The 19,302-nt window shown below is 52.2% G+C and overlaps 57 non-coding genes and 28 pseudogenes across 57 annotated transcripts; all 85 read right to left on the bottom strand.

Annotated features, from left to right (window-relative positions):
- Window positions 1–5: 5 nt before the first annotated feature.
- LOC131113565 (5S ribosomal RNA) lies at window positions 6–114 on the bottom strand (annotated as a pseudogene).
- Window positions 115–226: 112 nt separating this feature from the next.
- Window positions 227–345, bottom strand: LOC131116039 (5S ribosomal RNA). Its single transcript, XR_009123303.1, has one exon. It is a non-coding gene; the product is annotated as a 5S ribosomal RNA (ribosomal RNA).
- Window positions 346–457: 112 nt separating this feature from the next.
- Window positions 458–575, bottom strand: LOC131112676 (5S ribosomal RNA; annotated as a pseudogene).
- Window positions 576–687: 112 nt separating this feature from the next.
- LOC131116958 (5S ribosomal RNA) lies at window positions 688–806 on the bottom strand. Its single transcript, XR_009124188.1, has one exon. It is a non-coding gene; the product is annotated as a 5S ribosomal RNA (ribosomal RNA).
- A 112-nt stretch (window positions 807–918) lies between these two features.
- LOC131112986 (5S ribosomal RNA) lies at window positions 919–1,027 on the bottom strand (annotated as a pseudogene).
- A 112-nt stretch (window positions 1,028–1,139) lies between these two features.
- LOC131117558 (5S ribosomal RNA) lies at window positions 1,140–1,258 on the bottom strand. The gene has a single exon (XR_009124772.1). It is a non-coding gene; the product is annotated as a 5S ribosomal RNA (ribosomal RNA).
- A 112-nt stretch (window positions 1,259–1,370) lies between these two features.
- Window positions 1,371–1,489, bottom strand: LOC131117168 (5S ribosomal RNA). The gene has a single exon (XR_009124393.1). It is a non-coding gene; the product is annotated as a 5S ribosomal RNA (ribosomal RNA).
- A 112-nt stretch (window positions 1,490–1,601) lies between these two features.
- On the bottom strand, window positions 1,602–1,720 carry LOC131111913 (5S ribosomal RNA). Its single transcript, XR_009121338.1, has one exon. It is a non-coding gene; the product is annotated as a 5S ribosomal RNA (ribosomal RNA).
- Window positions 1,721–1,831: 111 nt separating this feature from the next.
- On the bottom strand, window positions 1,832–1,940 carry LOC131112761 (5S ribosomal RNA; annotated as a pseudogene).
- Window positions 1,941–2,052: 112 nt separating this feature from the next.
- On the bottom strand, window positions 2,053–2,171 carry LOC131114698 (5S ribosomal RNA). The gene has a single exon (XR_009122001.1). It is a non-coding gene; the product is annotated as a 5S ribosomal RNA (ribosomal RNA).
- A 112-nt stretch (window positions 2,172–2,283) lies between these two features.
- On the bottom strand, window positions 2,284–2,402 carry LOC131115471 (5S ribosomal RNA). The gene has a single exon (XR_009122748.1). It is a non-coding gene; the product is annotated as a 5S ribosomal RNA (ribosomal RNA).
- Window positions 2,403–2,514: 112 nt separating this feature from the next.
- LOC131114697 (5S ribosomal RNA) lies at window positions 2,515–2,633 on the bottom strand. Its single transcript, XR_009122000.1, has one exon. It is a non-coding gene; the product is annotated as a 5S ribosomal RNA (ribosomal RNA).
- A 111-nt stretch (window positions 2,634–2,744) lies between these two features.
- On the bottom strand, window positions 2,745–2,863 carry LOC131115257 (5S ribosomal RNA). Its single transcript, XR_009122541.1, has one exon. It is a non-coding gene; the product is annotated as a 5S ribosomal RNA (ribosomal RNA).
- Window positions 2,864–2,975: 112 nt separating this feature from the next.
- LOC131118441 (5S ribosomal RNA) lies at window positions 2,976–3,094 on the bottom strand. The gene has a single exon (XR_009125612.1). It is a non-coding gene; the product is annotated as a 5S ribosomal RNA (ribosomal RNA).
- Window positions 3,095–3,206: 112 nt separating this feature from the next.
- LOC131116956 (5S ribosomal RNA) lies at window positions 3,207–3,325 on the bottom strand. Its single transcript, XR_009124186.1, has one exon. It is a non-coding gene; the product is annotated as a 5S ribosomal RNA (ribosomal RNA).
- A 112-nt stretch (window positions 3,326–3,437) lies between these two features.
- Window positions 3,438–3,545, bottom strand: LOC131114048 (5S ribosomal RNA; annotated as a pseudogene).
- A 112-nt stretch (window positions 3,546–3,657) lies between these two features.
- LOC131118438 (5S ribosomal RNA) lies at window positions 3,658–3,776 on the bottom strand. Its single transcript, XR_009125609.1, has one exon. It is a non-coding gene; the product is annotated as a 5S ribosomal RNA (ribosomal RNA).
- Window positions 3,777–3,888: 112 nt separating this feature from the next.
- On the bottom strand, window positions 3,889–4,007 carry LOC131116955 (5S ribosomal RNA). Its single transcript, XR_009124185.1, has one exon. It is a non-coding gene; the product is annotated as a 5S ribosomal RNA (ribosomal RNA).
- Window positions 4,008–4,119: 112 nt separating this feature from the next.
- Window positions 4,120–4,227, bottom strand: LOC131114046 (5S ribosomal RNA; annotated as a pseudogene).
- A 112-nt stretch (window positions 4,228–4,339) lies between these two features.
- Window positions 4,340–4,458, bottom strand: LOC131116182 (5S ribosomal RNA). Its single transcript, XR_009123440.1, has one exon. It is a non-coding gene; the product is annotated as a 5S ribosomal RNA (ribosomal RNA).
- Window positions 4,459–4,570: 112 nt separating this feature from the next.
- LOC131116544 (5S ribosomal RNA) lies at window positions 4,571–4,689 on the bottom strand. Its single transcript, XR_009123788.1, has one exon. It is a non-coding gene; the product is annotated as a 5S ribosomal RNA (ribosomal RNA).
- Window positions 4,690–4,800: 111 nt separating this feature from the next.
- LOC131112070 (5S ribosomal RNA) lies at window positions 4,801–4,909 on the bottom strand (annotated as a pseudogene).
- Window positions 4,910–5,021: 112 nt separating this feature from the next.
- LOC131116669 (5S ribosomal RNA) lies at window positions 5,022–5,140 on the bottom strand. The gene has a single exon (XR_009123909.1). It is a non-coding gene; the product is annotated as a 5S ribosomal RNA (ribosomal RNA).
- A 112-nt stretch (window positions 5,141–5,252) lies between these two features.
- Window positions 5,253–5,371, bottom strand: LOC131115623 (5S ribosomal RNA). The gene has a single exon (XR_009122899.1). It is a non-coding gene; the product is annotated as a 5S ribosomal RNA (ribosomal RNA).
- A 111-nt stretch (window positions 5,372–5,482) lies between these two features.
- On the bottom strand, window positions 5,483–5,591 carry LOC131113563 (5S ribosomal RNA; annotated as a pseudogene).
- A 112-nt stretch (window positions 5,592–5,703) lies between these two features.
- Window positions 5,704–5,822, bottom strand: LOC131115608 (5S ribosomal RNA). Its single transcript, XR_009122884.1, has one exon. It is a non-coding gene; the product is annotated as a 5S ribosomal RNA (ribosomal RNA).
- Window positions 5,823–5,934: 112 nt separating this feature from the next.
- On the bottom strand, window positions 5,935–6,052 carry LOC131112675 (5S ribosomal RNA; annotated as a pseudogene).
- A 112-nt stretch (window positions 6,053–6,164) lies between these two features.
- Window positions 6,165–6,283, bottom strand: LOC131118034 (5S ribosomal RNA). The gene has a single exon (XR_009125208.1). It is a non-coding gene; the product is annotated as a 5S ribosomal RNA (ribosomal RNA).
- Window positions 6,284–6,395: 112 nt separating this feature from the next.
- LOC131116954 (5S ribosomal RNA) lies at window positions 6,396–6,514 on the bottom strand. Its single transcript, XR_009124184.1, has one exon. It is a non-coding gene; the product is annotated as a 5S ribosomal RNA (ribosomal RNA).
- A 112-nt stretch (window positions 6,515–6,626) lies between these two features.
- Window positions 6,627–6,734, bottom strand: LOC131114045 (5S ribosomal RNA; annotated as a pseudogene).
- Window positions 6,735–6,846: 112 nt separating this feature from the next.
- On the bottom strand, window positions 6,847–6,965 carry LOC131116181 (5S ribosomal RNA). The gene has a single exon (XR_009123439.1). It is a non-coding gene; the product is annotated as a 5S ribosomal RNA (ribosomal RNA).
- A 112-nt stretch (window positions 6,966–7,077) lies between these two features.
- LOC131116543 (5S ribosomal RNA) lies at window positions 7,078–7,196 on the bottom strand. Its single transcript, XR_009123787.1, has one exon. It is a non-coding gene; the product is annotated as a 5S ribosomal RNA (ribosomal RNA).
- A 111-nt stretch (window positions 7,197–7,307) lies between these two features.
- Window positions 7,308–7,426, bottom strand: LOC131116854 (5S ribosomal RNA). Its single transcript, XR_009124089.1, has one exon. It is a non-coding gene; the product is annotated as a 5S ribosomal RNA (ribosomal RNA).
- A 111-nt stretch (window positions 7,427–7,537) lies between these two features.
- Window positions 7,538–7,646, bottom strand: LOC131112760 (5S ribosomal RNA; annotated as a pseudogene).
- A 112-nt stretch (window positions 7,647–7,758) lies between these two features.
- LOC131114696 (5S ribosomal RNA) lies at window positions 7,759–7,877 on the bottom strand. The gene has a single exon (XR_009121999.1). It is a non-coding gene; the product is annotated as a 5S ribosomal RNA (ribosomal RNA).
- Window positions 7,878–7,989: 112 nt separating this feature from the next.
- LOC131115469 (5S ribosomal RNA) lies at window positions 7,990–8,108 on the bottom strand. Its single transcript, XR_009122746.1, has one exon. It is a non-coding gene; the product is annotated as a 5S ribosomal RNA (ribosomal RNA).
- Window positions 8,109–8,220: 112 nt separating this feature from the next.
- Window positions 8,221–8,339, bottom strand: LOC131114695 (5S ribosomal RNA). The gene has a single exon (XR_009121998.1). It is a non-coding gene; the product is annotated as a 5S ribosomal RNA (ribosomal RNA).
- Window positions 8,340–8,450: 111 nt separating this feature from the next.
- Window positions 8,451–8,569, bottom strand: LOC131115256 (5S ribosomal RNA). The gene has a single exon (XR_009122540.1). It is a non-coding gene; the product is annotated as a 5S ribosomal RNA (ribosomal RNA).
- Window positions 8,570–8,681: 112 nt separating this feature from the next.
- Window positions 8,682–8,800, bottom strand: LOC131117549 (5S ribosomal RNA). The gene has a single exon (XR_009124764.1). It is a non-coding gene; the product is annotated as a 5S ribosomal RNA (ribosomal RNA).
- Window positions 8,801–8,912: 112 nt separating this feature from the next.
- Window positions 8,913–9,031, bottom strand: LOC131116953 (5S ribosomal RNA). Its single transcript, XR_009124183.1, has one exon. It is a non-coding gene; the product is annotated as a 5S ribosomal RNA (ribosomal RNA).
- A 112-nt stretch (window positions 9,032–9,143) lies between these two features.
- On the bottom strand, window positions 9,144–9,251 carry LOC131114044 (5S ribosomal RNA; annotated as a pseudogene).
- Window positions 9,252–9,363: 112 nt separating this feature from the next.
- LOC131118437 (5S ribosomal RNA) lies at window positions 9,364–9,482 on the bottom strand. The gene has a single exon (XR_009125607.1). It is a non-coding gene; the product is annotated as a 5S ribosomal RNA (ribosomal RNA).
- A 112-nt stretch (window positions 9,483–9,594) lies between these two features.
- Window positions 9,595–9,713, bottom strand: LOC131116952 (5S ribosomal RNA). The gene has a single exon (XR_009124182.1). It is a non-coding gene; the product is annotated as a 5S ribosomal RNA (ribosomal RNA).
- Window positions 9,714–9,825: 112 nt separating this feature from the next.
- On the bottom strand, window positions 9,826–9,933 carry LOC131114043 (5S ribosomal RNA; annotated as a pseudogene).
- A 112-nt stretch (window positions 9,934–10,045) lies between these two features.
- On the bottom strand, window positions 10,046–10,164 carry LOC131116179 (5S ribosomal RNA). The gene has a single exon (XR_009123438.1). It is a non-coding gene; the product is annotated as a 5S ribosomal RNA (ribosomal RNA).
- A 112-nt stretch (window positions 10,165–10,276) lies between these two features.
- On the bottom strand, window positions 10,277–10,395 carry LOC131116542 (5S ribosomal RNA). The gene has a single exon (XR_009123786.1). It is a non-coding gene; the product is annotated as a 5S ribosomal RNA (ribosomal RNA).
- A 111-nt stretch (window positions 10,396–10,506) lies between these two features.
- On the bottom strand, window positions 10,507–10,615 carry LOC131112069 (5S ribosomal RNA; annotated as a pseudogene).
- Window positions 10,616–10,727: 112 nt separating this feature from the next.
- Window positions 10,728–10,846, bottom strand: LOC131116668 (5S ribosomal RNA). Its single transcript, XR_009123908.1, has one exon. It is a non-coding gene; the product is annotated as a 5S ribosomal RNA (ribosomal RNA).
- A 112-nt stretch (window positions 10,847–10,958) lies between these two features.
- Window positions 10,959–11,077, bottom strand: LOC131115622 (5S ribosomal RNA). The gene has a single exon (XR_009122898.1). It is a non-coding gene; the product is annotated as a 5S ribosomal RNA (ribosomal RNA).
- Window positions 11,078–11,188: 111 nt separating this feature from the next.
- LOC131113562 (5S ribosomal RNA) lies at window positions 11,189–11,297 on the bottom strand (annotated as a pseudogene).
- Window positions 11,298–11,409: 112 nt separating this feature from the next.
- On the bottom strand, window positions 11,410–11,528 carry LOC131115607 (5S ribosomal RNA). Its single transcript, XR_009122883.1, has one exon. It is a non-coding gene; the product is annotated as a 5S ribosomal RNA (ribosomal RNA).
- A 112-nt stretch (window positions 11,529–11,640) lies between these two features.
- LOC131112674 (5S ribosomal RNA) lies at window positions 11,641–11,758 on the bottom strand (annotated as a pseudogene).
- Window positions 11,759–11,870: 112 nt separating this feature from the next.
- Window positions 11,871–11,989, bottom strand: LOC131118033 (5S ribosomal RNA). Its single transcript, XR_009125207.1, has one exon. It is a non-coding gene; the product is annotated as a 5S ribosomal RNA (ribosomal RNA).
- A 112-nt stretch (window positions 11,990–12,101) lies between these two features.
- On the bottom strand, window positions 12,102–12,220 carry LOC131116949 (5S ribosomal RNA). The gene has a single exon (XR_009124180.1). It is a non-coding gene; the product is annotated as a 5S ribosomal RNA (ribosomal RNA).
- Window positions 12,221–12,332: 112 nt separating this feature from the next.
- On the bottom strand, window positions 12,333–12,440 carry LOC131114042 (5S ribosomal RNA; annotated as a pseudogene).
- Window positions 12,441–12,552: 112 nt separating this feature from the next.
- LOC131116178 (5S ribosomal RNA) lies at window positions 12,553–12,671 on the bottom strand. The gene has a single exon (XR_009123437.1). It is a non-coding gene; the product is annotated as a 5S ribosomal RNA (ribosomal RNA).
- A 112-nt stretch (window positions 12,672–12,783) lies between these two features.
- On the bottom strand, window positions 12,784–12,902 carry LOC131116541 (5S ribosomal RNA). The gene has a single exon (XR_009123785.1). It is a non-coding gene; the product is annotated as a 5S ribosomal RNA (ribosomal RNA).
- A 111-nt stretch (window positions 12,903–13,013) lies between these two features.
- On the bottom strand, window positions 13,014–13,122 carry LOC131112068 (5S ribosomal RNA; annotated as a pseudogene).
- A 112-nt stretch (window positions 13,123–13,234) lies between these two features.
- LOC131117888 (5S ribosomal RNA) lies at window positions 13,235–13,353 on the bottom strand. The gene has a single exon (XR_009125091.1). It is a non-coding gene; the product is annotated as a 5S ribosomal RNA (ribosomal RNA).
- Window positions 13,354–13,465: 112 nt separating this feature from the next.
- LOC131115621 (5S ribosomal RNA) lies at window positions 13,466–13,584 on the bottom strand. The gene has a single exon (XR_009122897.1). It is a non-coding gene; the product is annotated as a 5S ribosomal RNA (ribosomal RNA).
- A 111-nt stretch (window positions 13,585–13,695) lies between these two features.
- On the bottom strand, window positions 13,696–13,804 carry LOC131113561 (5S ribosomal RNA; annotated as a pseudogene).
- Window positions 13,805–13,916: 112 nt separating this feature from the next.
- Window positions 13,917–14,035, bottom strand: LOC131115320 (5S ribosomal RNA). Its single transcript, XR_009122601.1, has one exon. It is a non-coding gene; the product is annotated as a 5S ribosomal RNA (ribosomal RNA).
- Window positions 14,036–14,147: 112 nt separating this feature from the next.
- On the bottom strand, window positions 14,148–14,265 carry LOC131112672 (5S ribosomal RNA; annotated as a pseudogene).
- Window positions 14,266–14,377: 112 nt separating this feature from the next.
- On the bottom strand, window positions 14,378–14,486 carry LOC131112248 (5S ribosomal RNA; annotated as a pseudogene).
- Window positions 14,487–14,598: 112 nt separating this feature from the next.
- Window positions 14,599–14,717, bottom strand: LOC131118778 (5S ribosomal RNA). The gene has a single exon (XR_009125930.1). It is a non-coding gene; the product is annotated as a 5S ribosomal RNA (ribosomal RNA).
- A 112-nt stretch (window positions 14,718–14,829) lies between these two features.
- LOC131111901 (5S ribosomal RNA) lies at window positions 14,830–14,948 on the bottom strand. The gene has a single exon (XR_009121336.1). It is a non-coding gene; the product is annotated as a 5S ribosomal RNA (ribosomal RNA).
- Window positions 14,949–15,059: 111 nt separating this feature from the next.
- On the bottom strand, window positions 15,060–15,168 carry LOC131113560 (5S ribosomal RNA; annotated as a pseudogene).
- A 112-nt stretch (window positions 15,169–15,280) lies between these two features.
- LOC131112759 (5S ribosomal RNA) lies at window positions 15,281–15,389 on the bottom strand (annotated as a pseudogene).
- Window positions 15,390–15,501: 112 nt separating this feature from the next.
- Window positions 15,502–15,620, bottom strand: LOC131114694 (5S ribosomal RNA). Its single transcript, XR_009121997.1, has one exon. It is a non-coding gene; the product is annotated as a 5S ribosomal RNA (ribosomal RNA).
- A 112-nt stretch (window positions 15,621–15,732) lies between these two features.
- Window positions 15,733–15,851, bottom strand: LOC131117867 (5S ribosomal RNA). Its single transcript, XR_009125071.1, has one exon. It is a non-coding gene; the product is annotated as a 5S ribosomal RNA (ribosomal RNA).
- A 112-nt stretch (window positions 15,852–15,963) lies between these two features.
- Window positions 15,964–16,082, bottom strand: LOC131114693 (5S ribosomal RNA). The gene has a single exon (XR_009121996.1). It is a non-coding gene; the product is annotated as a 5S ribosomal RNA (ribosomal RNA).
- A 111-nt stretch (window positions 16,083–16,193) lies between these two features.
- LOC131115255 (5S ribosomal RNA) lies at window positions 16,194–16,312 on the bottom strand. Its single transcript, XR_009122539.1, has one exon. It is a non-coding gene; the product is annotated as a 5S ribosomal RNA (ribosomal RNA).
- Window positions 16,313–16,423: 111 nt separating this feature from the next.
- LOC131113559 (5S ribosomal RNA) lies at window positions 16,424–16,532 on the bottom strand (annotated as a pseudogene).
- Window positions 16,533–16,644: 112 nt separating this feature from the next.
- LOC131115417 (5S ribosomal RNA) lies at window positions 16,645–16,763 on the bottom strand. The gene has a single exon (XR_009122695.1). It is a non-coding gene; the product is annotated as a 5S ribosomal RNA (ribosomal RNA).
- Window positions 16,764–16,875: 112 nt separating this feature from the next.
- On the bottom strand, window positions 16,876–16,993 carry LOC131119075 (5S ribosomal RNA). The gene has a single exon (XR_009126205.1). It is a non-coding gene; the product is annotated as a 5S ribosomal RNA (ribosomal RNA).
- Window positions 16,994–17,105: 112 nt separating this feature from the next.
- Window positions 17,106–17,214, bottom strand: LOC131112247 (5S ribosomal RNA; annotated as a pseudogene).
- A 112-nt stretch (window positions 17,215–17,326) lies between these two features.
- On the bottom strand, window positions 17,327–17,444 carry LOC131119074 (5S ribosomal RNA). The gene has a single exon (XR_009126204.1). It is a non-coding gene; the product is annotated as a 5S ribosomal RNA (ribosomal RNA).
- A 112-nt stretch (window positions 17,445–17,556) lies between these two features.
- On the bottom strand, window positions 17,557–17,665 carry LOC131112246 (5S ribosomal RNA; annotated as a pseudogene).
- A 112-nt stretch (window positions 17,666–17,777) lies between these two features.
- Window positions 17,778–17,896, bottom strand: LOC131118172 (5S ribosomal RNA). Its single transcript, XR_009125339.1, has one exon. It is a non-coding gene; the product is annotated as a 5S ribosomal RNA (ribosomal RNA).
- Window positions 17,897–18,008: 112 nt separating this feature from the next.
- LOC131114174 (5S ribosomal RNA) lies at window positions 18,009–18,116 on the bottom strand (annotated as a pseudogene).
- A 112-nt stretch (window positions 18,117–18,228) lies between these two features.
- On the bottom strand, window positions 18,229–18,347 carry LOC131115340 (5S ribosomal RNA). Its single transcript, XR_009122620.1, has one exon. It is a non-coding gene; the product is annotated as a 5S ribosomal RNA (ribosomal RNA).
- Window positions 18,348–18,458: 111 nt separating this feature from the next.
- Window positions 18,459–18,577, bottom strand: LOC131114691 (5S ribosomal RNA). The gene has a single exon (XR_009121994.1). It is a non-coding gene; the product is annotated as a 5S ribosomal RNA (ribosomal RNA).
- A 112-nt stretch (window positions 18,578–18,689) lies between these two features.
- On the bottom strand, window positions 18,690–18,808 carry LOC131117528 (5S ribosomal RNA). Its single transcript, XR_009124742.1, has one exon. It is a non-coding gene; the product is annotated as a 5S ribosomal RNA (ribosomal RNA).
- A 112-nt stretch (window positions 18,809–18,920) lies between these two features.
- LOC131112985 (5S ribosomal RNA) lies at window positions 18,921–19,029 on the bottom strand (annotated as a pseudogene).
- A 112-nt stretch (window positions 19,030–19,141) lies between these two features.
- Window positions 19,142–19,260, bottom strand: LOC131116171 (5S ribosomal RNA). Its single transcript, XR_009123430.1, has one exon. It is a non-coding gene; the product is annotated as a 5S ribosomal RNA (ribosomal RNA).
- Between the last annotated feature and the right edge of the window lie 42 nt (window positions 19,261–19,302).

Raw genomic sequence — 19,302 nt, 5'->3', positions numbered from 1 at the left:
TAAAAAGCTTACAGCACCTGGTATTCCCAGGCGGTCTCCCATCCAAGTACTAACCAGGCCCTCCCCTGCTTAGCTTCCGAGATCAGGCGTTTTCAGGGTAGTATGGCCAAAAGCTGCCAAGGCAACTGAAAAGATCCTATTTGAAGGCGACGCAGGACAAACTAGACTCCAGCAAAACATGTCAAACAGCGCCCTCTGCTGTCAGGCTAGAGCAGAAACCATAAAAAGCTTACAGCACCTGGTGTTCCCAGGCGGTCTCCCATCCAAGTACTCACCAGGCCCGCCCCTGCTTAGCTTCCGAGATCGGACGAGATCGGGCGTTTTCAGGGTAGTATGGCCGTAAGCTGCCAGGTCAACTGAAAAGATCCTATTTGAAGGTGACGCAGGCCAAACTAGACTACAGCAAAAAGTTTCAAACAGCGCCCTCTGCTGTCAAGCAAGAGGAGAAACCATAAAAAGCTTACAGCACCTGGTATTCACAGGCGGTCTCCCATCCAAGTACTAACCAGGCCCGGCCCTGCTTAGCTTCCGAGATCGTACAAGATCGGGCATTTTCAGGGTAGTATGGCCTAAGCTGCCAGGTCAACTGAAAAGATCCTATTTGAAGGCGACGCAGGCCAAACTAGACTCCAGCAAAAAGTGTCAAACAGCGCCCTCTGCTGTTAGGCAAGAGCAGAAACCATAAAAAGCTTACAGCACCTGGTATTCCCAGGCGGTCTCCCATTCAAGTACTAACCAGGCCCGCCCGTGCTTAGCTTCCGAGATCGGACGAGATCGGGCGTTTTCAAGGTAGTATGGCCGTAAGCTGCCAGGTCAACTGAAAAAATCCTATTTGAAGGTGACGCAGGCCAAACTAGACTCCAGCAAAACATGTCAAACAGCGCCCTCTGCTGTCAGGCAAGAGCAGAAACCATAAAAAGCTTACAGCACCTGGTATTCCCAGGCGGTCTCCCATCCAAGTACTAACCAGGCCCGCCCCTGCTTAGCTTCCGAGATCGGGCGTTTTCAGGGTAGTATGGCCAAAAGCTGCCAAGGCAACTGAAAAGATCCTATTTGAAGGCGACGCAGGACAAACTAGACTCCAGCAAAAAGTGTCAAACAGCGCCCTCTGCTGTCAGGCAAGAGCAGAAACCATAAAAAGCGTACAGCACCTGGTATTCCCAGGCGGTCTCCCATCCAAGTACTAACCAGGCCCGCCCCTGCTTAGCTTCCGAGATCGGACGAGATCGGACGTTTTCAGGGTAGTATGGCCGTAAGCTGCCAGGTCAACTGAAAAGATCCTATTTGAAGGTGACGCAGGCCAAACTAGACTCCAGCAAAACATGTCAAACAGCGCCCTCTGCTGTCAGGCAAGAGCAGAAACCATGAAAAGCTTACAGCACCTGGTATTCCCAGGCGGTCTCCCATCCAAGTACTAACCAGTCCCGCCCCTGCTTAGCTTCCGAGATCGGACGAGATCGGGCGTTTTCAGGGTAGTATGGCCGTAAGCTGCCAGGGCAACTGAAAAGATCCTATTTGAAGAAGACGCAGGCCAAACTAGACTCCAGCAAAAAGTGTCAAACAGCGCCCTCTGCTGTCAGGCAAGAGCAGAAACCATGAAAAGCTTACAGCACCTGGTATTCCCAGGCGGTCTCCCATCCAAGTACTAACCAGGCCCGCCCCTGCTTAGCTTCCGAGATCGGACGAGATCAGGCGTTTTCAGGGTGGTATGGCCGTAAGCTGCCAGGACAACTGAAAAGATCTTATTTGAAGGCGACGCAGGCCAAACTAGATCCAGCAAAAAGTGTCAAACAGCGCCCTCTGCTGTCAGGCTAGAGCAGAAACCATAAAAAGCTTACAGCACCTGGTATTCCCAGGCGGTCTCCCATCCAAGTACTAACCAGGCCCTCCCCTGCTTAGCTTCCGAGATCAGGCGTTTTCAGGGTAGTGTGGCCGTAAGCTGCCAGGGCAACTGTAAAGATCCTATTTGAAGGCGACGCAGGCCAAACTAGACTCCAGCAAAAAGTGTCAAACAGCGCCCTCTGCTGTCAGGCAAGAGCAGAAACCATAAAAAGCTTACAGCACCTGGTATTCCCAGGCGGTCTCCCATCCAAGTACTAACCAGGCCCGCCCCTGCTTAGCTTCCGAGATCGGACGAGATCGGGCGTTTTCAGGGTAGTATGGCCGTAAGCTGCCACATCAACTGAAAAGATCCTATTTGAAGGCGACGCAGGCCAAACTAGACTCCAGCAAAAAGTGTCAAACAGCGCCCTCTGCTGTCAGGCAAGAGCAGAAACCATAAAAAGCTTACAGCACCTGGTATTCCCAGGCGGTCTCCCATCCAAGTACTAACCAGGCCCGCCCCTGCTTAGCTTCCGAGATCGGAAGAGATCGGGCGTTTTCAGGGTAGTATGGCCGTAAGCTGCCAGGACAACTGAAAAGATCCTATTTGAAGGCGACGCAGGCCAAACTAGACTCCAGCAAAAAGTGTCAAACAGCGCCCTCTGCTGTCAGGCAAGAGCAGAAACCATAAAGAGCTTACAGCACCTGGTATTCCCAGGCGGTCTCCCATCCAAGTACTAACCAGGCCCGCCCCTGCTTAGCTTCCGAGATCGGACGAGATCGGGCGTTTTCAGGGTAGTATGGCCGTAAGCTGCCAGGACAACTGAAAAGATCTTATTTGAAGGCGACGCAGGCCAAACTAGATCCAGCAAAAAGTGTCAAACAGCGCCCTCTGCTGTCAGGCTAGAGCAGAAACCATAAAAAGCTTACAGCACCTGGTATTCCCAGGCGGTCTCCCATCCAAGTACTAACCAGGCCCACCCCTGCTTAGCTTCCGAGATCGGACGAGATCGGGCGTTTTCAGGGTAGTATGGCCATAAGCTGCCAGGTCAACTGAAAAGATCCTATTTGAAGAAGACGCAGGCCAAACTAGACTCCAGCAAAAAGTGTCAAACAGCGCCCTCTGCTGTCAGGCAAGAGCAGAAACCATAAACAGCTTACAGCACCTGGTATTCCCAGGCGGTCTCCCATCCAAGTACTAACCAGGCCCGCCCCTGCTTAGCTTCCGAAATCGGACAAGACCGGGCGTTTTCAGGGTAGTATGGCCGTAAGCTGCCAGGGCAACTGAAAAGATCCTATTTGAAGGCGACGCAGGCCAAACTAGACTCCAGCAAAAAGTGTCAAACAGCGCCCTCTGCTGTTAGGCAAGAGCAGAAACCATAAAAAGCTTACAGCACCTGGTATTCCCAGGCGGTCTCCCATTCAAGTACTAACCAGGCCCGCCCGTGCTTAGCTTCCGAGATCGGACGAGATCGGGCGTTTTCAAGGTAGTATGGCCGTAAGCTGCCAGGTCAACTGAAAAAATCCTATTTGAAGGTGACGCAGGCCAAACTAGACTCCAGCAAAACATGTCAAACAGCGCCCTCTGCTGTCAGGCAAGAGCAGAAACCATAAAAAGCTTACAGCACCTGGTATTCCCAGGCGGTCTCCCATCCAAGTATAACCAGGCCCGCCCCTGCTTAGCTTCCGAGATCGGGCGTTTTCAGGGTAGTATGGCCAAAAGCTGCCAAGGCAACTGAAAAGATCCTATTTGAAGGCGACGCAGGACAAACTAGACTCCAGCAAAAAGTGTCAAACAGCGCCCTCTGCTGTCAGGCAAGAGCAGAAACCATAAAAAGCGTACAGCACCTGGTATTCCCAGGCGGTCTCCCATCCAAGTACTAACCAGGCCCGCCCCTGCTTAGCTTCCGAGATCGGACAAGACCGGGCGTTTTCAGGGTAGTATGGCCGTAAGCTGCCAGGGCAACTGAAAAGATCCTACTTGAAGGCGACGCAGGCCAAACTAGACTCCAGCAAAAAGTGTCAAACAGCGCCCTCTGCTGTTAGGCAAGAGCAGAAACCATAAAAAGCTTACAGCACCTGGTATTCCCAGGCGGTCTCCCATTCAAGTACTAACCAGGCCCGCCCGTGCTTAGCTTCCGAGATCGGACGAGATCGGGCGTTTTCAAGGTAGTATGGCCGTAAGCTGCCAGGTCAACTGAAAAAATCCTATTTGAAGGTGACGCAGGCCAAACTAGACTCCAGCAAAACATGTCAAACAGCGCCCTCTGCTGTCAGGCAAGAGCAGAAACCATAAAAAGCTTACAGCACCTGGTATTCCCAGGCGGTCTCCCATCCAAGTATAACCAGGCCCGCCCCTGCTTAGCTTCCGAGATCGGGCGTTTTCAGGGTAGTATGGCCAAAAGCTGCCAAGGCAACTGAAAAGATCCTATTTGAAGGCGACGCAGGACAAACTAGACTCCAGCAAAAAGTGTCAAACAGCGCCCTCTGCTGTCAGGCAAGAGCAGAAACCATAAAAAGCGTACAGCACCTGGTATTCCCAGGCGGTCTCCCATCCAAGTACTAACCAGGCCCGCCCCTGCTTAGCTTCCGAGATCGGACGAGATCGGGCGTTTTCAGGGTAGTATGGCCGTAAGCTGCCAGGGCAAATGAAAAGATCCTATTTGAAGGCGACGCAGGCCAAACTAGACTCCAGCAAAAAGTGTCAAACAGCGCCCTCTGCTGTCAGGCAAGAGCAGAAACCATAAAAGGCTTACAGCACCTGGTATTGCCAGGCGGTCTCCCATCCAAGTACTAACCAGGCCCACCCCTGCTTAGCTTCCGAGATCGGACGAGATCGGGCGTTTTCAGGGTAGTATGGCCGTAAGCTGCCAGGACAACTGAAAAGATCTTATTTGAAGGCGACGCAGGCCAAACTAGATCCAGCAAAAAGTGTCAAACAGCGCCCTCTGCTGTCAGGCTAGAGCAGAAACCATAAAAAGCTTACAGCACCTGGTATTCCCAGGCGGTCTCCCATCCAAGTACTAACCAGGCCCGCCCCTGCTTAGCTTCCGAGATCGGGCGTTTTCAGGGTAGTATGGCCATAAGCTGCCAGGTCAACTGAAAAGATCCTATTTGAAGGTGACGCAGGCCAAACTAGACTCCAGCAAAACATGTCAAACAGCGCCCTGTGCTGTCAGGCAAGAGCAGAAACCAGGAAAAGCTTACAGCACCTGGTATTCCCAGGCGGTCTCCCATCCAAGTACTAACCAGGCTCGCCCCTGCTTAGCTTCCGAGATCGGACGAGATCGGGCGTTTTCAGGGTAGTATGGCCGTAAGCTGCCACATCAACTGAAAAGATCCTATTTGAAGGCGACGCAGGCCAAACTAGACTCCAGCAAAAGGTGTCAAACAGCGCCCTCTGCTGTCAGGCAAGAGCAGAAACCATAAAAAGCTTACAGCACCTGGTATTCCCAGGCGGTCTCCCATCCAAGTACTAACCAGGCCCGCCCCTGCTTAGCTTCCGAGATCGGACGAGATCAAGCGTTTTCAGGGTGGTATGGCCGTAAGCTGCCAGGACAACTGAAAAGATCTTATTTGAAGGCGACGCAGGCCAAACTAGATCCAGCAAAAAGTGTCAAACAGCGCCCTCTGCTGTCAGGCTAGAGCAAAAACCATAAAAAGCTTACAGCACCTGGTATTCCCAGGCGGTCTCCCATCCAAGTACTAACCAGGCCCTCCCCTGCTTAGCTTCCGAGATCAGGCGTTTTCAGGGTAGTATGGCCAAAAGCTGCCAAGGCAACTGAAAAGATCCTATTTGAAGGCGACGCAGGACAAACTAGACTCCAGCAAAACATGTCAAACAGCGCCCTCTGCTGTCAGGCTAGAGCAGAAACCATAAAAAGCTTACAGCACCTGGTGTTCCCAGGCGGTCTCCCATCCAAGTACTCACCAGGCCTGCCCCTGCTTAGCTTCCGAGATCGGACGAGATCGGGCGTTTTCAGGGTAGTATGGCCGTAAGCTGCCAGGTCAACTGAAAAGATCCTATTTGAAGGTGACGCAGGCCAAACTAGACTACAGCAAAAAGTTTCAAACAGCGCCCTCTGCTGTCAAGCAAGAGGAGAAACCATAAAAAGCTTACAGCACCTGGTATTCACAGGCGGTCTCCCATCCAAGTACTAACCAGGCCCGGCCCTGCTTAGCTTCCGAGATCGTACAAGATCGGGCATTTTCAGGGTAGTATGGCCTAAGCTGCCAGGTCAACTGAAAAGATCCTATTTGAAAGTGACGCAGGCCAAACTAGACTACAGCAAAAAGTGTCAAACAGCGCCCTCTGCTGTCAGGCAAGAGCAGAAACCATAAAAAGCTTACAGCACCTGGTATTCACAGGCGGTCTCCCATCCAAGTACTAACCAGGCCCGCCCCTGCTTAGCTTCCGAGATCGGACAAGACCGGGCGTTTTCAGGGTAGTATGGCCGTAAGCTGCCAGGGCAACTGAAAAGATCCTATTTGAAGGCGACGCAGGCCAAACTAGACTCCAGCAAAAAGTGTCAAACAGCGCCCTCTGCTGTTAGGCAAGAGCAGAAACCATAAAAAGCTTACAGCACCTGGTATTCCCAGGCGGTCTCCCATTCAAGTACTAACCAGGCCCGCCCGTGCTTAGCTTCCGAGATCGGACGAGATCGGGCGTTTTCAAGGTAGTATGGCCGTAAGCTGCCAGGTCAACTGAAAAAATCCTATTTGAAGGTGACGCAGGCCAAACTAGACTCCAGCAAAACATGTCAAACAGCGCCCTCTGCTGTCAGGCAAGAGCAGAAACCATAAAAAGCTTACAGCACCTGGTATTCCCAGGCGGTCTCCCATCCAAGTATAACCAGGCCCGCCCCTGCTTAGCTTCCGAGATCGGGCGTTTTCAGGGTAGTATGGCCAAAAGCTGCCAAGGCAACTGAAAAGATCCTATTTGAAGGCGACGCAGGACAAACTAGACTCCAGCAAAAAGTGTCAAACAGCGCCCTCTGCTGTCAGGCAAGAGCAGAAACCATAAAAAGCGTACAGCACCTGGTATTCCCAGGCGGTCTCCCATCCAAGTACTAACCAGGCCCGCCCCTGCTTAGCTTCCGAGATCGGACGAGATCGGGCGTTTTCAGGGTAGTATGGCCGTAAGCTGCCAGGGCAAATGAAAAGATCCTATTTGAAGGCGACGCAGGCCAAACTAGACTCCAGCAAAAAGTGTCAAACAGCGCCCTCTGCTGTCAGGCAAGAGCAGAAACCATAAAAGGCTTACAGCACCTGGTATTGCCAGGCGGTCTCCCATCCAAGTACTAACCAGGCCCACCCCTGCTTAGCTTCCGAGATCGGACGAGATCGGGCGTTTTCAGGGTAGTATGGCCGTAAGCTGCCAGGACAACTGAAAAGATCTTATTTGAAGGCGACGCAGGCCAAACTAGATCCAGCAAAAAGTGTCAAACAGCGCCCTCTGCTGTCAGGCTAGAGCAGAAACCATAAAAAGCTTACAGCACCTGGTATTCCCAGGCGGTCTCCCATCCAAGTACTAACCAGGCCCGCCCCTGCTTAGGTTCCGAGATCGGACGAGATCAGGCGTTTTCAGGGTGGTATGGCCGTAAGCTGCCAGGACAACTGAAAAGATCTTATTTGAAGGCGACGCAGGCCAAACTAGATCCAGCAAAAAGTGTCAAACAGCGCCCTCTGCTGTCAGGCTAGAGCAGAAACCATAAAAAGCTTACAGCACCTGGTATTCCCAGGCGGTCTCCCATCCAAGTACTAACCAGGCCCTCCCCTGCTTAGCTTCCGAGATCAGGCGTTTTCAGGGTAGTGTGGCCGTAAGCTGCCAGGGCAACTGTAAAGATCCTATTTGAAGGCGACGCAGGCCAAACTAGACTCCAGCAAAAAGTGTCAAACAGCGCCCTCTGCTGTCAGGCAAGAGCAGAAACCATAAAAAGCTTACAGCACCTGGTATTCCCAGGCGGTCTCCCATCCAAGTACTAACCAGGCCCGCCCCTGCTTAGCTTCCGAGATCGGACGAGATCGGGCGTTTTCAGGGTAGTATGGCCGTAAGCTGCCACATCAACTGAAAAGATCCTATTTGAAGGCGACGCAGGCCAAACTAGACTCCAGCAAAAAGTGTCAAACAGCGCCCTCTGCTGTCAGGCAAGAGCAGAAACCATAAAAAGCTTACAGCACCTGGTATTCCCAGGCGGTCTCCCATCCAAGTACTAACCAGGCCCGCCCCTGCTTAGCTTCCGAGATCGGAAGAGATCGGGCGTTTTCAGGGTAGTATGGCCGTAAGCTGCCAGGACAACTGAAAAGATCCTATTTGAAGGCGACGCAGGCCAAACTAGACTCCAGCAAAAAGTGTCAAACAGCGCCCTCTGCTGTCAGGCAAGAGCAGAAACCATAAAGAGCTTACAGCACCTGGTATTCCCAGGCGGTCTCCCATCCAAGTACTAACCAGGCCCGCCCCTGCTTAGCTTCCGAGATCGGACGAGATCGGGCGTTTTCAGGGTAGTATGGCCGTAAGCTGCCAGGACAACTGAAAAGATCTTATTTGAAGGCGACGCAGGCCAAACTAGATCCAGCAAAAAGTGTCAAACAGCGCCCTCTGCTGTCAGGCTAGAGCAGAAACCATAAAAAGCTTACAGCACCTGGTATTCCCAGGCGGTCTCCCATCCAAGTACTAACCAGGCCCACCCCTGCTTAGCTTCCGAGATCGGACGAGATCGGGCGTTTTCAGGGTAGTATGGCCATAAGCTGCCAGGTCAACTGAAAAGATCCTATTTGAAGAAGACGCAGGCCAAACTAGACTCCAGCAAAAAGTGTCAAACAGCGCCCTCTGCTGTCAGGCAAGAGCAGAAACCATAAACAGCTTACAGCACCTGGTATTCCCAGGCGGTCTCCCATCCAAGTACTAACCAGGCCCGCCCCTGCTTAGCTTCCGAGATCGGACAAGACCGGGCGTTTTCAGGGTAGTATGGCCGTAAGCTGCCAGGGCAACTGAAAAGATCCTATTTGAAGGCGACGCAGGCCAAACTAGACTCCAGCAAAAAGTGTCAAACAGCGCCCTCTGCTGTTAGGCAAGAGCAGAAACCATAAAAAGCTTACAGCACCTGGTATTCCCAGGCGGTCTCCCATTCAAGTACTAACCAGGCCCGCCCGTGCTTAGCTTCCGAGATCGGACGAGATCGGGCGTTTTCAAGGTAGTATGGCCGTAAGCTGCCAGGTCAACTGAAAAAATCCTATTTGAAGGTGACGCAGGCCAAACTAGACTCCAGCAAAACATGTCAAACAGCGCCCTCTGCTGTCAGGCAAGAGCAGAAACCATAAAAAGCTTACAGCACCTGGTATTCCCAGGCGGTCTCCCATCCAAGTATAACCAGGCCCGCCCCTGCTTAGCTTCCGAGATCGGGCGTTTTCAGGGTAGTATGGCCAAAAGCTGCCAAGGCAACTGAAAAGATCCTATTTGAAGGCGACGCAGGACAAACTAGACTCCAGCAAAAAGTGTCAAACAGCGCCCTCTGCTGTCAGGCAAGAGCAGAAACCATAAAAAGCGTACAGCACCTGGTATTCCCAGGCGGTCTCCCATCCAAGTACTAACCAGGCCCGCCCCTGCTTAGCTTCCGAGATCGGACAAGACCGGGCGTTTTCAGGGTAGTATGGCCGTAAGCTGCCAGGGCAACTGAAAAGATCCTACTTGAAGGCGACGCAGGCCAAACTAGACTCCAGCAAAAAGTGTCAAACAGCGCCCTCTGCTGTTAGGCAAGAGCAGAAACCATAAAAAGCTTACAGCACCTGGTATTCCCAGGCGGTCTCCCATTCAAGTACTAACCAGGCCCGCCCGTGCTTAGCTTCCGAGATCGGACGAGATCGGGCGTTTTCAAGGTAGTATGGCCGTAAGCTGCCAGGTCAACTGAAAAAATCCTATTTGAAGGTGACGCAGGCCAAACTAGACTCCAGCAAAACATGTCAAACAGCGCCCTCTGCTGTCAGGCAAGAGCAGAAACCATAAAAAGCTTACAGCACCTGGTATTCCCAGGCGGTCTCCCATCCAAGTATAACCAGGCCCGCCCCTGCTTAGCTTCCGAGATCGGGCGTTTTCAGGGTAGTATGGCCAAAAGCTGCCAAGGCAACTGAAAAGATCCTATTTGAAGGCGACGCAGGACAAACTAGACTCCAGCAAAAAGTGTCAAACAGCGCCCTCTGCTGTCAGGCAAGAGCAGAAACCATAAAAAGCGTACAGCACCTGGTATTCCCAGGCGGTCTCCCATCCAAGTACTAACCAGGCCCGCCCCTGCTTAGCTTCCGAGATCGGACGAGATCGGGCGTTTTCAGGGTAGTATGGCCGTAAGCTGCCAGGGCAAATGAAAAGATCCTATTTGAAGGCGACGCAGGCCAAACTAGACTCCAGCAAAAAGTGTCAAACAGCGCCCTCTGCTGTCAGGCAAGAGCAGAAACCATAAAAGGCTTACAGCACCTGGTATTGCCAGGCGGTCTCCCATCCAAGTACTAACCAGGCCCACCCCTGCTTAGCTTCCGAGATCGGACGAGATCGGGCGTTTTCAGGGTAGTATGGCCGTAAGCTGCCAGGACAACTGAAAAGATCTTATTTGAAGGCGACGCAGGCCAAACTAGATCCAGCAAAAAGTGTCAAACAGCGCCCTCTGCTGTCAGGCTAGAGCAGAAACCATAAAAAGCTTACAGCACCTGGTATTCCCAGGCGGTCTCCCATCCAAGTACTAACCAGGCCCGCCCCTGCTTAGCTTCCGAGATCGGGCGTTTTCAGGGTAGTATGGCCATAAGCTGCCAGGTCAACTGAAAAGATCCTATTTGAAGGTGACGCAGGCCAAACTAGACTCCAGCAAAACATGTCAAACAGCGCCCTGTGCTGTCAGGCAAGAGCAGAAACCAGGAAAAGCTTACAGCACCTGGTATTCCCAGGCGGTCTCCCATCCAAGTACTAACCAGGCTCGCCCCTGCTTAGCTTCCGAGATCGGACGAGATCGGGCGTTTTCAGGGTAGTATGGCCGTAAGCTGCCACATCAACTGAAAAGATCCTATTTGAAGGCGACGCAGGCCAAACTAGACTCCAGCAAAAGGTGTCAAACAGCGCCCTCTGCTGTCAGGCAAGAGCAGAAACCATAAAAAGCTTACAGCACCTGGTATTCCCAGGCGGTCTCCCATCCAAGTACTAACCAGGCCCGCCCCTGCTTAGCTTCCGAGATCGGACGAGATCAAGCGTTTTCAGGGTGGTATGGCCGTAAGCTGCCAGGACAACTGAAAAGATCTTATTTGAAGGCGACGCAGGCCAAACTAGATCCAGCAAAAAGTGTCAAACAGCGCCCTCTGCTGTCAGGCTAGAGCAAAAACCATAAAAAGCTTACAGCACCTGGTATTCCCAGGCGGTCTCCCATCCAAGTACTAACCAGGCCCTCCCCTGCTTAGCTTCCGAGATCAGGCGTTTTCAGGGTAGTATGGCCAAAAGCTGCCAAGGCAACTGAAAAGATCCTATTTGAAGGCGACGCAGGACAAACTAGACTCCAGCAAAACATGTCAAACAGCGCCCTCTGCTGTCAGGCTAGAGCAGAAACCATAAAAAGCTTACAGCACCTGGTGTTCCCAGGCGGTCTCCCATCCAAGTACTCACCAGGCCTGCCCCTGCTTAGCTTCCGAGATCGGACGAGATCGGGCGTTTTCAGGGTAGTATGGCCGTAAGCTGCCAGGTCAACTGAAAAGATCCTATTTGAAGGTGACGCAGGCCAAACTAGACTACAGCAAAAAGTTTCAAACAGCGCCCTCTGCTGTCAAGCAAGAGGAGAAACCATAAAAAGCTTACAGCACCTGGTATTCACAGGCGGTCTCCCATCCAAGTACTAACCAGGCCCGGCCCTGCTTAGCTTCCGAGATCGTACAAGATCGGGCATTTTCAGGGTAGTATGGCCTAAGCTGCCAGGTCAACTGAAAAGATCCTATTTGAAAGTGACGCAGGCCAAACTAGACTACAGCAAAAAGTGTCAAACAGCGCCCTCTGCTGTCAGGCAAGAGCAGAAACCATAAAAAGCTTACAGCACCTGGTATTCACAGGCGGTCTCCCATCCAAGTACTAACCAGGCCCGCCCCTGCTTAGCTTCCGAGATCGGACAAGACCGGGCGTTTTCAGGGTAGTATGGCCGTAAGCTGCCAGGGCAACTGAAAAGATCCTATTTGAAGGCGACGCAGGCCAAACTAGACTCCAGCAAAAAGTGTCAAACAGCGCCCTCTGCTGTTAGGCAAGAGCAGAAACCATAAAAAGCTTACAGCACCTGGTATTCCCAGGCGGTCTCCCATTCAAGTACTAACCAGGCCCGCCCGTGCTTAGCTTCCGAGATCGGACGAGATCGGGCGTTTTCAAGGTAGTATGGCCGTAAGCTGCCAGGTCAACTGAAAAAATCCTATTTGAAGGTGACGCAGGCCAAACTAGACTCCAGCAAAACATGTCAAACAGCGCCCTCTGCTGTCAGGCAAGAGCAGAAACCATAAAAAGCTTACAGCACCTGGTATTCCCAGGCGGTCTCCCATCCAAGTATAACCAGGCCCGCCCCTGCTTAGCTTCCGAGATCGGGCGTTTTCAGGGTAGTATGGCCAAAAGCTGCCAAGGCAACTGAAAAGATCCTATTTGAAGGCGACGCAGGACAAACTAGACTCCAGCAAAAAGTGTCAAACAGCGCCCTCTGCTGTCAGGCAAGAGCAGAAACCATAAAAAGCGTACAGCACCTGGTATTCCCAGGCGGTCTCCCATCCAAGTACTAACCAGGCCCGCCCCTGCTTAGCTTCCGAGATCGGACGAGATCGGGCGTTTTCAGGGTAGTATGGCCGTAAGCTGCCAGGGCAAATGAAAAGATCCTATTTGAAGGCGACGCAGGCCAAACTAGACTCCAGCAAAAAGTGTCAAACAGCGCCCTCTGCTGTCAGGCAAGAGCAGAAACCATAAAAGGCTTACAGCACCTGGTATTGCCAGGCGGTCTCCCATCCAAGTACTAACCAGGCCCACCCCTGCTTAGCTTCCGAGATCGGACGAGATCGGGCGTTTTCAGGGTAGTATGGCCGTAAGCTGCCAGGACAACTGAAAAGATCTTATTTGAAGGCGACGCAGGCCAAACTAGATCCAGCAAAAAGTGTCAAACAGCGCCCTCTGCTGTCAGGCTAGAGCAGAAACCATAAAAAGCTTACAGCACCTGGTATTCCCAGGCGGTCTCCCATCCAAGTACTAACCAGGCCCGCCCCTGCTTAGCTTCCGAGATCGGGCGTTTTCAGGGTAGTATGGCCATAAGCTGCCAGGTCAACTGAAAAGATCCTATTTGAAGGTGACGCAGGCCAAACTAGACTCCAGCAAAACATGTCAAACAGCGCCCTCTGCTGTCAGGCAAGAGCAGAAACCATGAAAAGCTTACAGCACCTGGTATTCCCAGGCGGTCTCCCATCCAAGTACTAACCAGGCTCGCCCCTGCTTAGCTTCCGAGATCGGACGAGATCGGGCGTTTTCAGGGTAGTATGGTCGTAAGCTGCCACATCAACTGAAAAGATCCTATTTGAAGGCGACGCAGGCCAAACTAGACTCCAGCAAAAGGTGTCAAACAGCGCCCTCTGCTGTCAGGCAAGAGCAGAAACCATAAAAAGCTTACAGCACCTGGTATTCCCAGGCGGTCTCCCATCCAAGTACTAACCAGGCCCGCCCCTGCTTAGCTTCCGAGATCGGACGAGATCAAGCGTTTTCAGGGTGGTATGGCCGTAAGCTGCCAGGACAACTGAAAAGATCTTATTTGAAGGCGACGCAGGCCAAACTAGATCCAGCAAAAAGTGTCAAACAGCGCCCTCTGCTGTCAGGCTAGAGCAAAAACCATAAAAAGCTTACAGCACCTGGTATTCCCAGGCGGTCTCCCATCCAAGTACTAACCAGGCCCTCCCCTGCTTAGCTTCCGAGATCAGGCGTTTTCAGGGTAGTATGGCCAAAAGCTGCCAAGGCAACTGAAAAGATCCTATTTGAAGGCGACGCAGGACAAACTAGACTCCAGCAAAACATGTCAAACAGCGCCCTCTGCTGTCAGGCTAGAGCAGAAACCATAAAAAGCTTACAGCACCTGGTGTTCCCAGGCGGTCTCCCATCCAAGTACTAACCAGGCCCGCCCCTGCTTAGCTTCCGAGATCGGACGAGATCGGGCGTTTTCAGGGTAGTATGGCCGTAAGCTGCCAGGTCAACTGAAAAGATCCTATTTGAAGGTGACGCAGGCCAAACTAGACTACAGCAAAAAGTTTCAAACAGCGCCCTCTGCTGTCAAGCAAGAGGAGAAACCACAAAAAGCTTACAGCACCTGGTATTCACAGGCGGTCTCCCATCCAAGTACTAACCAGGCCCGGCCCTGCTTAGCTTCCGAGATCGTACAAGATCGGGCATTTTCAGGGTAGTATGGCCTAAGCTGCCAGGTCAACTGAAAAGATCCTATTTGAAAGTGACGCAGGCCAAACTAGACTACAGCAAAAAGTGTCAAACAGCGCCCTCTGCTGTCAGGCAAGAGCAGAAACCATAAAAAGCTTACAGCACCTGGTATTCACAGGCGGTCTCCCATCCAAGTACTAACCAGGCCCGCCCCTGCTTAGCTTCCGAGATCGGGCGTTTTCAGGGTAGTATGGCCGTAAGCTGCCAGGACAACTGAAAAGATCCTATTTGAAGAAGACGCAGGCCAAACTAGACTCCAGCAAAAAGTGTCAAACAGCGCCCTCTGCTGTCAGACAAGAGCAGAAACCATAAAAAGCTTACAGCCCCTGGTAATCCCAGGCGGTCTCCCATCCAAGTACTAACCAGGACCACCCCTGCTTAGCTTCCGAGATCGGACGAGATCGGGCGTTTTCAGGGTAGTATGGCCGTAACCTGCAAGGGCGACTGAAAAGATCCTATTCGAAGGCGACGCAGGCCAAACTAGACTCCAGCAAAAAGTGTCAAACAGCGCCCTCTGCTGTCAGGCAAGAGCAGAAACCATAAAAAGCTTACAGCACCTGGTATTCCCAGGCGGTCTCCCATCCAAGTACTAACCAGGCCCGCCCCTGCTTAGCTTCCGAGATCGGACGAGATCAGGCGTTTTCAGGGTGGTATGGCCGTAAGCTGCCAGGACAACTGAAAAGATCTTATTTGAAGGCGACGCAGGCCAAACTAGATCCAGCAAAAAGTGTCAAACAGCGCCCTCTGCTGTCAGGCTAGAGCAAAAACCATAAAAAGCTTACAGCACCTGGTATTCCCAGGCGGTCTCCCATCCAAGTACTAACCAGGCCCTCCCCTGCTTAGCTTCCGAGATCAGGCGTTTTCAGGGTAGTATGGCCAAAAGCTGCCAAGGCAACTGAAAAGATCCTATTTGAAGGCGACGCAGGACAAACTAGACTCCAGCAAAACATGTCAAACAGCGCCCTCTGCTGTCAGGCTAGAGCAGAAACCATAAAAAGCTTACAGCACCTGGTATTCCCAGGCGGTCTCCCATCCAAGTACTAACCAGGCCCTCCCCTGCTTAGCTTCCGAGATCAGGCGTTTTCAGGGTAGTGTGGCCGTAAGCTGCCTGGGCAACTGTAAAGATCCTATTTGAAGGCGACGCAGGCCAAACTAGACTCCAGCAAAAAGTGTCAAACAGCGCCCTCTGCTGTCAGGCAAGAGCAGAAACCATAAAAAGCTTACAGCACCTGGTATTCCCAGGCGGTCTCCCATCCAAGTACTAACCAGGCCCGCCCCTGCTTAGCTTCCGAGATCGGACGAGATCGGGCGTTTTCAGGGTAGTATGGCCGTAAGCTGCCACATCAACTGAAAAGATCCTATTTGAAGGCGACGCAGGCCAAACTAGACTCCAGCAAAAAGTGTCAAACAGCGCCCTCTGCTGTCAGGCAAGAGCAGAAACCATAAAAAGCTTACAGCACCTGGTATTCCCAGGCGGTCTCCCGTCCAAGTACTAACCAGGCCCGCCCCTGCTTAGCTTCCAAGATCGGAAGAGATCGGGCGTTTTCAGGGTAGTATGGCCGTAAGCTGCCAGGACAACTGAAAAGATCCTATTTGAAGGCGACGCAGGCCAAACTAGACTCCAGCAAAAAGTGTCAAACAGCGCCCTCTGCTGTCAGGCAAGAGCAGAAACCATAAAAAGCTTACAGCACCTGGTATTCCCAGGCGGTCTCCCATCCAAGTACTAACCAGGCCCGCCCCTGCTTAGCTTCCGAGATCGGACGAGATCGGGCGTTTTCAGGGTAGTATGGCCGTAAGCTGCCAGGACAACTGAAAAGATCTTATTTGAAGGCGACGCAGGCCAAACTAGATCCAGCAAAAAGTGTCAAACAGCGCCCTCTGCTGTCAGGCTAGAGCAGAAACCATAAAAAGCTTACAGCACCTGGTATTCCCAGGCGGTCTCCCATCCAAGTACTAACCAGGCCCACCCCTGCTTAGCTTCCGAGATCGGACGAGATCGGGCGTTTTCAGGGTAGTATGGCCATAAGCTGCCAGGACAACTGAAAAGATCTTATTTGAAGGTGACGCAGGCCAAACTAGATCCAGCAAAAAGTGTCAAACAGCGCCCTCTGCTGTCAGGCTAGAGCAGAAACCATAAAAAGCTTACAGCACCTGGTATTCCCAGGCGGTCTCCCATCCAAGTACTAACCAGGCCCTCCCCTGCTTAGCTTCCGAGATCAGGCGTTTTCAGGGTAGTATGGCCAAAAGCTGCCAAGGCAACTGAAAAGATCCTATTTGAAGGCGACGCAGGACAAACTAGACTCCAGCAAAACATGTCAAACAGCGCCCTCTGCTGTCAGGCTAGAGCAGAAACCATAAAAAGCTTACAGCACCTGGTATTCCCAGGCGGTCTCCCATCCAAGTACTAACCAGGCCCGCCCCTGCTTAGCTTCCGAGATCGGACGAGATCGGGCGTTTTCAGGGTAGTATGGCCATAAGCTGCCAGGTCAACTGAAAAGATCCTATTTGAAGGTGACGCAGGCCAAACTAGACTACAGCAAAAAGTGTCAAACAGCGCCCTCTGCTGTCAGGCAAGAGCAGAAACCATAAAAAGCTTACAGCACCTGGTATTCACAGGCGGTCTCCCATCCAAGTACTAACCAGGCCCGGCCCTGCTTAGCTTCCGAGATCGTACGAGATCGGGCGTTTTCAGGGTAGTATGGCCTAAGCTGCCAGGTCAACTGAAAAGATCCTATTTGAAAGTGACGCAGGCCAAACTAGACTACAGCAAAAAGTGTCAAACAGCGCCCTCTGCTGTCAGGCAAGAGCAGAAACCATAAAAAGCTTACAGCACCTGGTATTCACAGGCGGTCTCCCATCCAAGTACTAACCAGGCCCGCCCCTGCTTAGCTTCCGAGATCGGGCGTTTTCAGGGTAGTATGGCCGTAAGCTGCCAGGACAACTGAAAAGATCCTATTTGAAGAAGACGCAGGCCAAACTAGACTCCAGCAAAAAGTGTCAAACAGCGCCCTCTGCTGTCAGGCAAGAGCAGAAACCATAAAAAGCTTACAGCACCTGGTATTCACAGGCGGTCTCCCATCCAAGTACTAACCAGGCCCGGCCCTGCTTAGCTTCCGAGATCGTACGAGATCGGGCGTTTTCAGGGTAGTATGGCCTAAGCTGCCAGGTCAACTGAAAAGATCCTATTTGAAAGTGACGCAGGCCAAACTAGACTACAGCAAAAAGTGTCAAACAGCGCCCTCTGCTGTCAGGCAAGAGCAGAAACCATAAAAAGCTTACAGCACCTGGTATTCACAGGCGGTCTCCCATCCAAGTACTAACCAGGCCCGCCCCTGCTTAGCTTCCGAGATCGGGCGTTTTCAGGGTAGTATGGCCGTAAGCTGCCAGGACAACTGAAAAGATCCTATTTGAAGAAGACGCAGGCCAAACTAGACTCCAGCAAAAAGTGTCAAACAGCGCCCTCTGCTGTCAGGCAAGAGCAGAAACCATAAAAAGCTTACAGCACCTGGTAATCCCAGGCGGTCTCCCATCCAAGTACTAACCAGGCCCGCCCGTGCTTAGCTTCCGAGATCGGACGAGATCGGGCGTTTTCAAGGTAGTATGGCCGTAAGCTGCCAGGTCAACTGAAAAAATCCTATTTGAAGGTGACGCAGGCCAAACTGGACTCCAGCAAAACATGTCAAACAGCGCCCTCTGCTGTCAGGCAAGAGCAGAAACCATAAAAAGCTTACAGCACCTGGTATTCCCAGGCGGTCTCCCATCCAAGTACTAACCAGGCCCGCCCCTGCTTAGCTTCGAGATCGGGCGTTTTCAGGGTAGTATGGCCAAAAGCTGCCAAGGCAACTGAAAAGATCCTATTTGAAGGCGACGCAGGACAAACTAGACTCCAGCAAAAAGTGTCAAACAGCGCCCTCTGCTGTCAGGCAAGAGCAGAAACCATAAAAAGCGTACAGCACCTGGTATTCCCAGGCGGTCTCCCATCCAAGTACTAACCAGGCCCGCCCCTGCTTAGCTTCCGAGATCGGACGAGATCGGGCGTTTTCAGGGTGGTATGGCCGTAAGCTGCCAGGACAACTGAAAAGATCTTATTTGAAAGCGACGCAGGCCAAACTAGATCCAGCAAAAAGTGTCAAACAGCGCCCTCTGCTGTCAGGCTAGAGCAGAAACCATAAAAAGCTTACAGCACCTGGTATTCCCAGGCGGTCTCCCATCCAAGTACTAACCAGGCCCGCCCCTGCTTAGCTTCCGAGATCGGACGAGATCGGGCGTTTTCAGGGTAGTATGGCCGTAAGCTGCCAGGTCAACTGAAAAGATCCTATTTGAAGAAGACGCAGGCCAAACTAGACTCCAGCAAAAAGTGTCGAACAGCGCCCTCTGCTGTCAGGCAAGAGCAGAAACCATAAAAAGCTTACAGCACCTGGTATTCCCAGGCGGTCTCCCATCCAAGTACTAACCAGGCCCGCCCCTGCTTAGCTTCCGAGATCGGACGAGATCAGGCTTTTTCAGGGTAGTATGGCCGTAAGCTGCCAGGGCAACTGAAAAGGTCCTATTTGAAGGCGACGCAGGCCAAACTAGACTCCAGAAAAAAGTGGCAAACAGCGCCCTCTGCTGTCAGGCAAGAGCAGAAACCATAAAAAGCTTACAGCACCTGGTATTCCCAGGCGGTCTCCCATCCAAGTACTAACCAGGCCCGCCCCTGCTTAGCTTCCGAGATCGGGCGTTTTCAGGGTAGTATGGCCAAAAGCTGCCAAGGCAACTGAAAAGATCCTATTTGAAGGCGACGCAGGACAAACTAGACTCCAGCAAAAAGTGTCAAACAGCGCCCTCTGCTGTCAGGCAAGAGCAGAAACCATAAAAAGCGTACAGCACCTGGTATTCCCAGGCGGTCTCCCATCCAAGTACTAACCAGGCCCGCCCCTGCTTAGCTTCCGAGATCGGACGAGATCAGGCGTTTTCAGGGTGGTATGGCCGTAAGCTGCCAGGACAACTGAAAAGATCTTATTTGAAAGCGACGCAGG

Source organism: Doryrhamphus excisus, unplaced genomic scaffold (assembly GCF_030265055.1).
Source record: "Doryrhamphus excisus isolate RoL2022-K1 unplaced genomic scaffold, RoL_Dexc_1.0 HiC_scaffold_25, whole genome shotgun sequence".
In the NCBI taxonomy this organism is placed as follows: Eukaryota; Metazoa; Chordata; class Actinopteri; order Syngnathiformes; family Syngnathidae; genus Doryrhamphus; species Doryrhamphus excisus.
This window is presented reverse-complemented; position numbering and strand designations above follow the sequence as displayed.